Source organism: Octodon degus, unplaced genomic scaffold, assembly GCF_000260255.1.
Source record: "Octodon degus isolate 3935 unplaced genomic scaffold, OctDeg1.0 scaffold00221, whole genome shotgun sequence".
NCBI classification, from domain to species: domain Eukaryota; kingdom Metazoa; phylum Chordata; class Mammalia; order Rodentia; family Octodontidae; genus Octodon; species Octodon degus.
In genome coordinates, this window is record NW_004524797.1 from 1,440,447 (window position 1) to 1,453,204 (window position 12,758).

The 12,758-nt window shown below is 49.5% G+C and overlaps 1 protein-coding gene and 1 pseudogene across 1 annotated transcript in view; one reads left to right on the plus strand and one right to left on the minus strand.

Annotated features, from left to right (window-relative positions):
• The window catches only part of Gabbr2 (gamma-aminobutyric acid type B receptor subunit 2), a 391,890-nt gene that overhangs the window by 289,302 nt on the left and 89,830 nt on the right, over positions 1 to 12,758 (minus strand). The gene's annotated exons all lie outside the window — the stretch shown is intronic.
• LOC105744076 lies at positions 2,957 to 5,128 on the plus strand (annotated as a pseudogene).

Consider the following 12,758-nt stretch of genomic DNA (forward strand, 5'->3'; position numbering starts at 1 on the left):
AGAGAGAGAGAGAGAGATCACTGAGATGGTGCATCACATAAGAAAACAAAGGAATTTCACTGGGAGGTTGGCTGGTGCAGTCAGCTGAGATAAATAAATTAAAATGTTGCATTGTTGTCTCTGCTTATGTTAGTTTTAATTACTGTTTACTGAAAAACTAAAACTTCACATAGGAGAGAAGAAAAATATCCTCAAAGTCGTACACAATCAGTGCAACAGACCTAACTTGGGTGGGAGGCTGGGATTTGAAGCTCTCAGGCAGGGCTCAGCCAGGACGTGGATGCAGCAGGTCAGGTACCCAGAATGCATTTGGCTTCTCCCGCTGGCAGATGCGTGGGTCTGAAGCCCACCCGAGGGCCAGGACCACACTCATTTCCGAGGCAGCTGCATACTCCTTTAAGACCCTGAGCCCGCCACAGTCCCAGGGGAGTGTGTAGACAGAATTTTCTTGGCTCTATCGCTCTTGTTCACATGGCTGACTCTCTTGCTGGTCCATACTCCAGAACGGCCCAACTACAGGGAAGAGCCATGCCTAACCCACTGCTCATGGCTCTGGTACTGAACTGGGGCCCTGTACCACCTCACCACACTGAACAGGGCATGACAGGCAACCTAGTGGCTGCATTTATGGGGAGAGATATGAAGGATCTCATTCCTGGATAGGGTCTCTGGGGGCCTTAAAGGGAAGGACTTTTTTTTTTTTTTTTTCAGTACCAGGGATTGAACTCAGGACCCTGCCCTTGCCAGGCAAGCACTTATTCTACTGAGCTATCTCCCTGGCCCCAGGGAAGGACTCTTAGCTAGGGATTTCTAGTTCCTTTCCCCAGGAGGCCCACCAAAGGGAGACAGACGCAATGAGACCCTGCCAAGCAGGACTCTGGGACCCCACTGCCATCCACCCAGAAGAGTTCCATTCTGCCCTTTTTATACTTAGGCTTCTAGAAAACTGTTTGAATGGAGAGTTCTATAGCCAAGCAGAAGAGTAGAAAGCAGGAGATAAGACCAGCACACTGGAGAGCCTGCTACGGCAGCCCTGCCTCAGTAAATCCACTTGGGTACTCTCAACTCAGAGGCTTCCATGGCAGGAAAAGCTCTGTCTTATGCGAGAGCCAGTTACTTTGGCTACCACAGAACAGAATACACAAACGCAGTCTCTCAGGAGACCAGTGTAATCTTGGAGCTTCAGCACCACTTAGGGGCCAGGGCTTTCTTTTGATTTGATTGGGGTTGAACAACAGATGACCTTGAATGCCAGGCTGAAGGGCCTCCTCTGTCCTATGAGGCATGCGGTCCCCCAAGTTCTCACCCACAGCACACAGGGGCACAGACAGATCTGCACAGGCTACAGAGATGATACACAGTGTACACAGAGCTGGCAGGGGCTTGGGTGTAAACCCAGGACATATCCCAGACCCTGGGATCGCCCCAGGTGGCAGCAGGGGGACACTCCTCACAAGAAAGGGGGTAGTGCTCAGGACTGCGGGAAGAAGCAGGACTGCCATGGACAGTTGGGAGTAGGCAAGAGGCAGGCTGAGGGAGCCCCAGTGTAGTGTGCTGGGCAGAGAAATGGACAGAGATGAGCTCTAGCAGTGTGTCCTGTGCAGGAGCATCAGGAGCTATAGAGCCAGAGCTGGGAGCTGCCCATGCGCCAGCTTTGCATGCCAGCCCACACAGCCAGCCCTGAGTCTCCCATAGGTTCCCTTTGCTGAGCATCTGCGGAGCCGTGGTCTCTCCAATCCCTGCCTCTTGCCTGTCTGGCTATGAGGCTCTCCCTGCGGCCACAGGCAGGTGACTCTGCTTGCAGCCTGCCCCACCCTCTGTCCTTGCCTCTCCCCCAACATTGATCTCCCTACAAGAAAAGTTGGCCACAGCCCTCCTGTCCCCTTGCGAGCACCTCACAGTCACCTTCCAAGGCTCTGCTCGGGTGCCACTTTTGCTCAAAGCCTTTCTTGATCTAACAGAACATAGTTTGCCATTTTTCTCTGCTGAGTTCATAGAAGCTTCTTTGATGCTACCAATAACAGTGACGCTGAGACTCCGGGATGCCGTAAAACACACAATTTCAACAACAAAAAAATCAGGATAGCTGTGCAGTTGTCAAGTTTTATTATCTCAAGGAAGGACATCAGAAAACATAGCAAAGTATCATTCTGCCTGAACCAAATTCTCACCAACACTTGCTGTTCTCAGTCTTTTTGATTTTAGCCATTCAGGTGTCTGGCGAGTGACCAGACTCTCTGCTTTCCTGTGACATATACTCATTTAGACACCATTGTTTGTGCTTGGCCACTTGGGCATCCTTCCCTTTTGTGGAAAGTATCTATACCTGCCCAAGTCTATGCTTTAATTGCATTGTTTGCCTTTTTCTTACTGATCTGAAGTTGTTTCAATGTTATCATATTGAAATCATTTCAATATGGGTCCTCTGCCAGATAGGTGCATATATGATTGCTAATATTTGTACAATCTGTGGCTTGCTTATTCATTTTTTTAAATAGTATTTTTAAAAGAACAAAATTCATCTCTTAATGAATAGAATGATTTGTTCTAATGGTGTTTGTAAATAGGATCACAAGTTCGCATCTTGTACAGCAATTAACCACTAAGAAGAATATATACAGTGTATTATTTGTTGAAACTGTACTTCTGATTTGATTTGAAACTGTCTCATTGCTATCTGTTTATCAATAAAACTTTGGAAAAAAAAAGAACAAAAAAAGAACAAAATTCAGAAGTTTAAAAAAGGTCAGTATCAATCTTTTTTAAAAAATAAAATGAACTCCCTGCAAAATCCTAAAATATTCTATCACTATGATTTAATGTTTAAAAGGACATGATCAAAAGGGAGGATGAAGTGTTTTACAAGCTGGGGAAGTAGCAGCAGCAGAAGACCCAGAAACTTGGGGAGAAATTGAAGAAAGTGGAGGCAGCCTTGAAGGGTTCCTGGGATGCCGCCATGACCACCATCCAGGCCACAAAGGATCCCCTCCTTTGGGGTGTGTCTCCTACACCCAACAAGATCCCAGTACACTCAAAGAGATGCTCACCTTTCCTCACAGTCAAACTGAGTGCCCAGGACCAGAAGAACCAACATCCGGGGAATCTGGTGCAGAAGCTGCAACTTAGTATTTAACGAACCCTGGTTGCCTCAGCAGGCCCCAGGTCAGAAGCCACACACCAAACAGAAATCCCAAAAGGCGATGGCAATCACTCAGTTTCGGACCCCGAGGAGGAGCTCAGGCCTAGCCCTGGGGGACAAAATGCAGGGCTTAGGCCCCCTCCACAGAGAGAAGCTCCAGGGCCCATAGAGTGTGCAGCTGACCCTGCAGCCCTGGCCACCATACTGTCAGGTGAGCAGGTGAAGAGCTATCCAACAGGACGCCAGTCCAGCCTGGCTCAGAGAGTACTGGTTCGAGGGAGGTAGGGAGGTGCCATGCCAAGGCGCCAGGGTGCTCGGGCCTCTGCATACTTGGCCCCCAGAACCCCTATCCACCAACTAGGCCCTGCTAGATTTTCCTGCTTCTCAAGGCTGGAGGGATCTGGATCCTGAAGTCAGACTCTGTGCCCCCAGAGGCTTGTGACACTGGTTCCACCTTCAGGATCTTCCTTTCGTTCCCCCACCAGCCCTAGTTTACAGGAGCTCAGAAGGGAGACAGGGGGCAGCAACCAGACTTCAGGGAGCCCGGTCTTAGGATTGCTCCTGGAAACCCCTGTACAGCCTGCTTCTCTCTCTGAAGAACACAAAAATGTCCTTCATTCAGACAAAGGAGCAGGTACCCCCCTAGGTCTGGCCCAGTGAATACTTTTAGGAGAAACCAGCGAGAGAGCACACCCCAGGGATGCCCATGACTGCCACTTGATGGCCTCCTCTTCCCCTGTGGCCCAGCCTGTGCCTGACTATGTGGTACCACCTGTCGCCCATCCATCACCTTTTGGATGGGCTCAGTGTGTACCCAGCCCTGGCATCCCAGCTCTGACTTCATATTCACTGTGGTGGTGTCCTGCCATTTGACCCAAAAGTCAATTGGCTTCATTCACCGCCAGAGTTCAGTGGGCTCAATGGTCGAGTGGCCTCACCCCTCAGTCCTGTCCTGAAGAGCCTGCTCTGCCTTGGGAGCAGATTGCTGTATGGTTGTTTGACCAGGACAGTGGTGTAAGGTTGCAGGAGCAGCCTGGGAAACTAGCTGTGTTAAGTCCTGGATCACACCGGTGTGGAGCCCTCAACTTCCAGGAGCTAAACATGCAGCGCATTGGTATCCTGCAGCAGTTACCGCGCCAGGAGGTAGAAGTGTTGGCCGTGGGCAAGTGTGCCTCCTTAATGGGGGCTGCTCTCTGGATATGGTTGAACTTCAGCCCCTGCTGGCTGAGATTTCTAGAACTCTGAACGCTCTGGAGCATAATTCTGGGACATCACACCTTCCCAGACTGTCGCAGCACTCTGACCTGCCAGGGCCCTGCCTTCCAGAGGAGTGTAGGAAGCATACCCCTGCTCTGGGGTGACACAACCAGAGCCAGAGGTGACACAACTGTGCCCACCAACTGATCCAGGGCCTCCAGAGTCCTGCTTTAAGGCCAAGCCAGAGACATGAGAACCTTCCTTCCAGGAGTAGCCTGAGGAAACAGAACCCTGCCCACTAGCAGAGCCTGGACCCCTTCTGCCTCCGCCCCAGAGACAGACTGCATCTGAAGAGACATGTTGTAGGGTAGTATTAGGGGCATCAGATACCTGCTCCATGGAACCAAAGTGCCTAAAGTCCAGTCCACGGCACTGCTGCAGTCGGGGAGCTCCAACAACCACCAGTCTGACCTTCTCTTCCCAACACCCCCTTGGTGCCAGCCCCTCATCTGCTCACTTCAGTCTCCAAGACCCCTGATAGGCCGGGCAGGTCCTAGCAATCTGGGCCCTCGAACACTGGCCCTGAGGCTGTGCCTCAAAGCACGTCTCACTGCTGTCCACTGCTCCCATGAGGCTTGTCTGGACAATGAGTGTGACTTTCACACCAGCCGAGCCCCTCCCTCAAGTTCCACCCAGCCCTGCACCAACCCTTTGGCCACACTGCTCGAATGGCAAGGTGCCCTGTGTTTCATTCCAGTCATTTTTGCGGCGCCTCGGAGCGCTCCACCCTGAGGCTCCCACCGTTCACACCCCATCCCTTCCTTTTAGCCCTTATTTATTTGGTCTTCCCATGGGACTGGGGACCAACATTCTTTTATCCTTTAATAAAATTTCTACATTGTCGGAAAAAAAAAGGGAGGATGAGGGAAAGGAGGAAAAAGAAAGGGCACATCTCAGAGCCCAGCCTGCTCTGCACAACAATGCTAGCTCTACAAAGGGTCTGTCTTTGTTTCGCTCATCTTGCTGCATTGGTCAGAGCCAGTGTGGGCTGAAGGCTGGCCACTGTGAATGTCCCCAGGACTGCCGCATGTCCCTTCAATAGCTGGGAGTGCATGGCAGGTAAGCACCGGCCACTCAGAGGGCCACAGTGCCGAGAGAGCCCAGAGCCCTGGCTGCTTGGGAGGGAGGTCAGGTACAGCAGGAAGCACTCAGCCACCGGGGAAGCCCTTGGCTGAGCTCTGAGTTCAGAAAGATCTCACTGAGCAGCTGCTCCTTCTACTATCACTAGGAAACGTATCTCCAAAAATAATAATAGTAATAATAATAGAACCAACCTGCCCAAGCACTAGGGAGCTACTTCCAATTGTTAATTAGTTCACTGGGGGAAGAAAAAGCCAAAGGAAAGGGAACTGAGGCTGTCACAGAGATGCTTGGATCCTATTTTTAACAAATTACCTTGCCCCTTACCCTCCACCATGGGTATGTATGGAGTGGCGGGGGGAGCTGCATTCAAATCTAGTCCCTGCAGCGGGGGAGCAGCCGCATGGCGCTGGACAAGTGGCTGCCTGTCTGGGCCTCACGGTCTTCTCCAGCCGAGAGCGGTGGTTCTTTTCTACCTGCCCGGTAGAGCTGTCAGCAGGGACAGCTGCGACTGAACAGCGCAGGCTCTCCGATCCCCAGGACTGAGCCATCTTGGCCTGCTGCCAGTCTCATGGTTGCTGTTGCTCCACAGCCCGGATTCTCAGCAAATTCAGACTCCCAGAGAAATGCCTGTCAGTAAGCACCCCTGCTCTCCATCCTGCCTCCTACAGCGCACCCGGTTCCTTTTGCCAAGGCCTCCTCTGCTTCAGAGAGATAAACAAGCTCCCTGAAGGCTGGGAGCCATTCTTCCAGCACTCCCCCACGGCCTGCTGCAGCCCACATCAGGGCGAACATTCTCAGGCAAAGATTCGGTCTGGAATTTTTCCACTGTATTTCTTCAATGGCCAATGTTCATTCATGCTACAGAGAGGCAGAATTTAATATTTATAATTACTTTTTAGGGAACCATTTTCTCCTAGAAATGTTATAATTAATTTTTCACCCACTTTCCCCTTGGCCAGTGTGATCCCCTCAGGACCCTCACCGAGTCTTCCCTCTCCTTCATATCCCAGCTATATGTCTTTTTCAAATCCTCCCTGAAGGGAAGGATCACGTCTCTGAGTTCTGCATCACCCCCCTGGGCCTGGCACCATCGGTTAGCTGAAGCTAATGCAGTGGAAACAAACACAAGCAGAAGAAATTATTTTCCCCGAGCATGCTGTCTCTAACGCAGCTCGGAAATCCCAATTGGTTCAGGATAAGAACCTGGCCCAAAGCTGATTAATTTTGCAAAACAGACCTTCCAGGGTAGCACATAAGATCTTCTGAAAGAATATTCTGGTTTTTACTTCCCACTGAGAGCTTCAGGAACCATAATTAGAGCGATGTGGAGCAACAGACTCAGCTCCGATTCACTAAACCCCAAGAACCTTCCTGGCAACAGGCACAAAAATAATGTCCCATTCCATTTGAAAACATCACTGAGAATTCAGATTGGTACGCTCCTATTTGTGTCCTGTGCATTTTTCAAAAACCGCTTTATTGAGATATAATTCATGAAGCATACAATCCTAGAAAAGAAATGTGTTCAGAATAGACAAATATACAGAGGTTACTACTGCGTTTCTACACTTTCTAAAGGTGCTCTTCTGTTTGGCTAGGTTTTGACAACTGGAAGTTGGTGCTTGGAAACCCACCCAGGGCACAGCATGGTCCTTTGCAAAGGTGTGGACTACCTCGCCAGAACCATGTTGGGGCTTGTTAAAATACCACTTCCAAGGTCTACTCCAGGTCTGTGAAAGCAGCATCTCTAGAGCAGCTCCATTTTTAATAACCCTCCCTCATGGCCTGGTGTGCACCATGGAGTGCTTGCGCCAGATTGTTCCCCTGCCAAGGCTCTGCTCAGTCCCTGTCTCCCCACCCCTCACAGCCTTCACCCAGACCTCCCTGGAATCACAGCCCTCCATCCAGAGTTCTTGTGATCCTGGTCTATGCTTGTCTCTGTTCCAAGAAATCAGGTTCTCCTGCTTTGCCCCTCCATTCACAATGTGTAGAAAGAAAGGCACGGAGCAGGCTCTTCATGGATTAGAACCACTGCTGGAAGACCTTTACCTAAATACGCATGTGTCACGTGCTACCGAGATGCTAGTACTAACAGAATGCTAGCGATTCTTTATATAAAGCCCTTTCCGGTTTCCAAAGACATGTCACATTTTCCTTTGAATCTCACCATCATCTATCTGTAGCACTTAATGCAAATACTATCATGTCCATGTGACAAACACAAAACTGATTCTGAAAGAGGTTAAGTGACTTCCTTAAGGACCTGCAGCTAGTTGGTCACAGGGCTAGGGCTTTCCTTCAGACCTCCTGACTCTGTCCTTTCCCTGACCCAATAAATACCATCACCTAGAGCTCCTCACGCTGGAGCCAGAGATGGAGCTGACATGGTCCCCGGCTTTCTGGCCCCACAGGCCAGGGGATGGGGGCAGGGGGCTGTAGTGGGCCTAGCAGCATCCTAGGCCTCTGCCCCCACCTACACCTTGGGCTAGCAACCCCACCAGCCTGTGGAGCTTGCTGCGATGGCAGGCAAGTGCGAGCACACACAGTGACCCCCGAGGGTGCTGAATGTCTTCTTCTCACGGCTGATCTTTTAGGGGTCTGACAAGGCTGCTGCTACTTGGGGATATGGCCTGGAGTGTTCCTCAGATGCCTGGCTTCTTTCAAATCATCCTTCAAAACGTGTGACATCAGCAGGCCAGCCATGAGCCTTGGACATGTCGCTGAAACCCTGTAAGAGGTTATGGCGGTTCCTACCCTTCCAGACCGGATGTGAGGACCCGCTGATCTGAGCAAATGCGCATAAACTGCTCGGGAGGCCTGGCACATCTTAAGCACTATGGTGCTGATTATTATTTTTTTTAATTACCGTATTCCTTTAAAAATGTGTAAACAACTGCATTAGCAGAGAATACCTGCATCTGCAGCAGAACTGCTTGCTGTGAAATCTTCCTCCCATCTCTTCCAGCTCACCTCCCAGATGCCCTGGAGCCTGCCCCTCAGCCCCTCAGCCCCTCAGCCCCTCAGCCCTTCAGCCCCCTGCCTCCAGCACTCAGCAGCACAGTCATCCTCAACCATGAATCCCCAGCCACAATTCACCCTCCCCGTGCCTGTGCCTCTGCTCCTCGCCTTCTGCACCCCAGTCCTTTCTCTTCAGCTTGCATAGTCCAGAGCTTGCTCATGTTTCAGGTGAGTATGAGGGAGAAGCAGGAACAAGCTTCCACACATTTAGTTGGGTGCTGTTTCCAAATAACGAAGCACCTACCTGCTCCCAATCACAATCCATCTGGCTGAGCTGTCCTAAGCCCTAGGCAGGCAGGGGCAGACCCACAGTGAAGGTAGGCATCTAAGATGGGTGACAGTGAGCAGTGACCCAGGGGAGAGGGGACCAAGGGCTGGCAGCAGCAGCACCCAGGCTTCTGCCCCTCAGAAGGGAGAGTGGCCCAGGGCAGTGTAGGCTCCAGGCTGCTTAGGTCTCCATAGCCAGGCATTTAGGTGCCCAAAGTCATCATGTGGCCTCTCAACTACCTGCAAAGTCTTTGCAACCCAAAGCTGGTCCTTGGGGCCATGCAGCTGGACAGCAGGTCAGTGGCTCTGGCTGCTGCCAAGAGGGGAGTTGTTGCCTTCTTTTCCAAAAGGCAGGGAAGCTGTGGGAAGGAACAGAAACCCAGGCACGGAGGCTGCACTTGGCAATGAAGGGGGGAGAGAAGGGAATGGCATCTCCAAAGTCAAAGTTCTACCCTCACTTTTCTTACTGAACCCTCTTCCATGCACCTCACTCCTGCTGGGACCTACACCCCTTCATCTATCCAGTGTACAGAGGCAGAGCTGCCTACTGGTTAAGAGCCAGAACACCTGGATTCATACCCCAGCTCTGTGGCTTCCTGTCACACAGCACATTTCACCTCTTGGAGCCTCAGTTTCCTCATCTACAAACAGGACATAACAATAGTGTCTAACTAAGGTAGCCTTAACACTCCAACGTGTCTGTACACTGGAGGATGGTAGGACACAGAGTCTGGCCCACAGTCTCACTATGGAAGCGCTGACTACATAGTTGTCATCCATCAGCACTGCAGGACCCAAACAATGGCCTAGAGAAAGAGATCTCCTTGTCCCAATTCCTAGATCTGTGACTGTTATCTTATTGGTAAGAGTATAAACATGACCTTATATGGCCAAAATGAAATTCAGCTAAGGATTCTTGGAGAAAGTACTTACCCTGGAATCCCAGGAGTGAGGAAGAGAGGTCAGATAGATTGGGGGCAGGGGGCATATGATACAGTATGACAATGGGCAGACACTGGTGTCAAGGGGACATAGCTCAAGACAGGGCCACAGGTGCCCTTCCCCAGATGCTGGAAGAGCTGAGGAATGATCCTCCCAGAGCATCCAAAAGGACCCTGACCCCTCCAGCACCTTGATTGTGGACTTCTAGCCTTTAACGCAGGAGAAAAGATGTGTGTTCTTTTCAGCCACCCAGTTTGTGGCTATGGTTGTATATCAGAAAGAAAACAGAGGGCACCTTCTTGGCCTTGTCCTGTCTCTATCCTCTGCTCCTTTCTCAGATCGCTAAGTCCCACCATTCCTCTCCACCTCCTCCAGCATCCACCTGCTGCCTGCTCCTGCTAGGTGATGTCCATCCCCCTCCACCCCATCCCAGCAGTCACCTAATCTTCCTAGGCTCCAGCCCCCAGCCCTGGATGTAGTCAGTGGGGTCCAACTTGAAGTCCTTCTGTGGCCTGTGGTCCTGCCTCACCTGGTGCTGCCACCTCCTCTGCCTGCTTTGCCCCATGCTTGTGCTGGTCCCCCAGGCTCCAGCTACAGCCCCTGGTGTGTGTGTCGGACAAGGCCAGGGAGACATACTGGCTAAAGAGGCACCAGAGCTATGCTGAGATGGGAGGAAGGGGTGGCAGGCCAGTGGTCAGTGGAGGTGTCCAGGTGCTGGAGGGCCACCTAGGGGACAGCACTAGGATGGACTGCGACCCCAGAGACCCCCCCTCCTCTAGAGCCTGAGCTTTTGTTCTCACTCTCACAATCACATACATACCAGTGTGCTGTCACAACCTCATCTGCTTCCGGGAGAATGTGACAAGCTCTGTTTCATGAAGAAAGTAAACAGAAGAATCCCAGCCAAAGTGGTATCGCAAATTAAATTCACATTTTGAGGTCTCCTCCTCCCTGTCATACCAAACACACTGCAATGATAGCTAAAGCACAAAAATAGAAAATTTTAAGACATAACATTACTCAAAATAAGATAAAATTTGCAAGGAAAAAAAAAGCCCAAAATGTAGTAAAGGAAGACAGATCTGTGAGCTTGATGGGTCTGGATGGAAAATACACTGAAGTATCTGGTGGTAAGAATTCTCAAGGATGACAAGGACTCATAGCACCCCCAGGAAAGGCAGAGGTCTCAGCAACATCACAGCAGAGGGGGGACCACAACTAGGTGCACTATTTGAAGGTGGCAAATGGGACAGAGCAGATAGAGAAGAGCCACCTCTGAACAAAGGAAAATTGGAACGAAGTTCTACCAACTGCTGCCTGACACTGCAACCCACACTAAGCTGCATCTCAGCATGAAAAGACAACAGGGCAAAACAGAGTGGCAGGTTAAATGCAAAAGCTGTCCTAATTGTTCCCTTCTTCCTATATCAATGATTTTGAAATAGCACTCTGTGGCTCTTCCCATCCAAAGGCAGTGCCACCTTTCCCATCTCTTCAATCTGGCCCGTCCTTGTCACTTGATTAGGATAAGAGTATGATGGAGGTGAGAGGAATTTCATTCTAGAGCCGGAGTTTGGAGGCTACCAGGGAAAGATAACTAATTTATAATGAACCAATCACTACAGGGATGGCCGACTTCTCACCAGCAGCAACACATTCAAATGATAAAGTTCTAAAGGTGAATTACAGTTTGCATAGGATTTTATGCCCTGCTAAACTATTACCATGAGTGAGAAGAAAGAGACAATTCACGACATCCAAATATTCAGCATTGACACACTTGACCCTCAGCACATACCCTGAATACAGCCAAAGGATGAACTCAGAAAAGGGTCTCCTGAAGCAGGAATAGAGTGGAAGAAATAATCATGAACAAAAATTGACAAGAATTGTTGGAGAAGTTAATTAGGAACAAGAAAATAAAGATAACGACTAAAATGTTTAGAACCAAAATTCTAGAATATGATACAGAGCAGGTGCTCATGGGTTGTTGCATATTGTGACACATTTCAGCAGACGTAAGAGAGGAGAAAGATACCTAATAGTTTCAGATTTTAGTAGGAAAAAGAAAGGTAATTTAGTATGTTTGGCAAAATGTTAAGGGAACAGCCGCATTAGCAGAAGAACAAAAGGGGTAGTGAAGAAGGAGCACCCAAAGTAAGAGGGTAGAAATATGTCAGTGATCACAATAAAATAAGCAACGAAAGCCACCTACTGGGGCTGAGGAGATAGCTCAGTAGAATAAATGCTTGCCTGACAAGCGCAGGGTCCTGAGTTCAATCCCTGGTACCACAAAAAATAGAAAGAAGAAAGAAAGAAAGGAAGAGAAAGAAAGAAAGAAAGAAAGAAAGAAAGAAAGAAAGAAAGAAAGAAAGAAAGAAAGAAAGAAGGAAGGAAAGAAAGAAAGAAAAGATAAATTGCAGTAAGTAACGCAAAATAGGCTGCAAAGTGTTATATGCACAGTGTAATGTTTGTGTAAAGCTTTAAAATTGTTTATGGACATGTACATCTGGACTAAAAATAAAAATAGAAATATGAAAAAATATTAGCAACTTCAGACAGTCGCTGTTTCTGGGGTGGGAAGGAGGACATGGAATGGGAAAGGGGAAAAAGATGGCCGTGTCTGCAAAGTAGGAGTTCTTAGAAATAATGAGATCTGGATGGGAAACACGCGCATTTCCCAAGCCTAGTTGTAGGCATAAGCTGTACTACATCTATATTGTTTTTTAGTAGGAATATTTGAAATATTTTGATATGTTTTAAGTGGGAAGTAGAGATTTTAAAAAGGAAGGAAGGCCAGCGAGATGGCTCAGCAGTCTAAGCGCCTGCTTTGGCAAGTGCAGGGACGTGGGTTCCATCCCCCACACCACAGGCCACGAAGGCCCTGCCCCCAGGCGTGGTGAGCCAGCGACCAAGTCTGGGCATGGTGCACATGCCTGTAATCCCAGTGCTGGGGAGGCTTAAACAGGAGGATCACTAGAATCCCAGCTGCATAGTGAGACCCACTGCCAAATACATTAATAAAGAAATATATAAATAAGGCAGGGTGGGA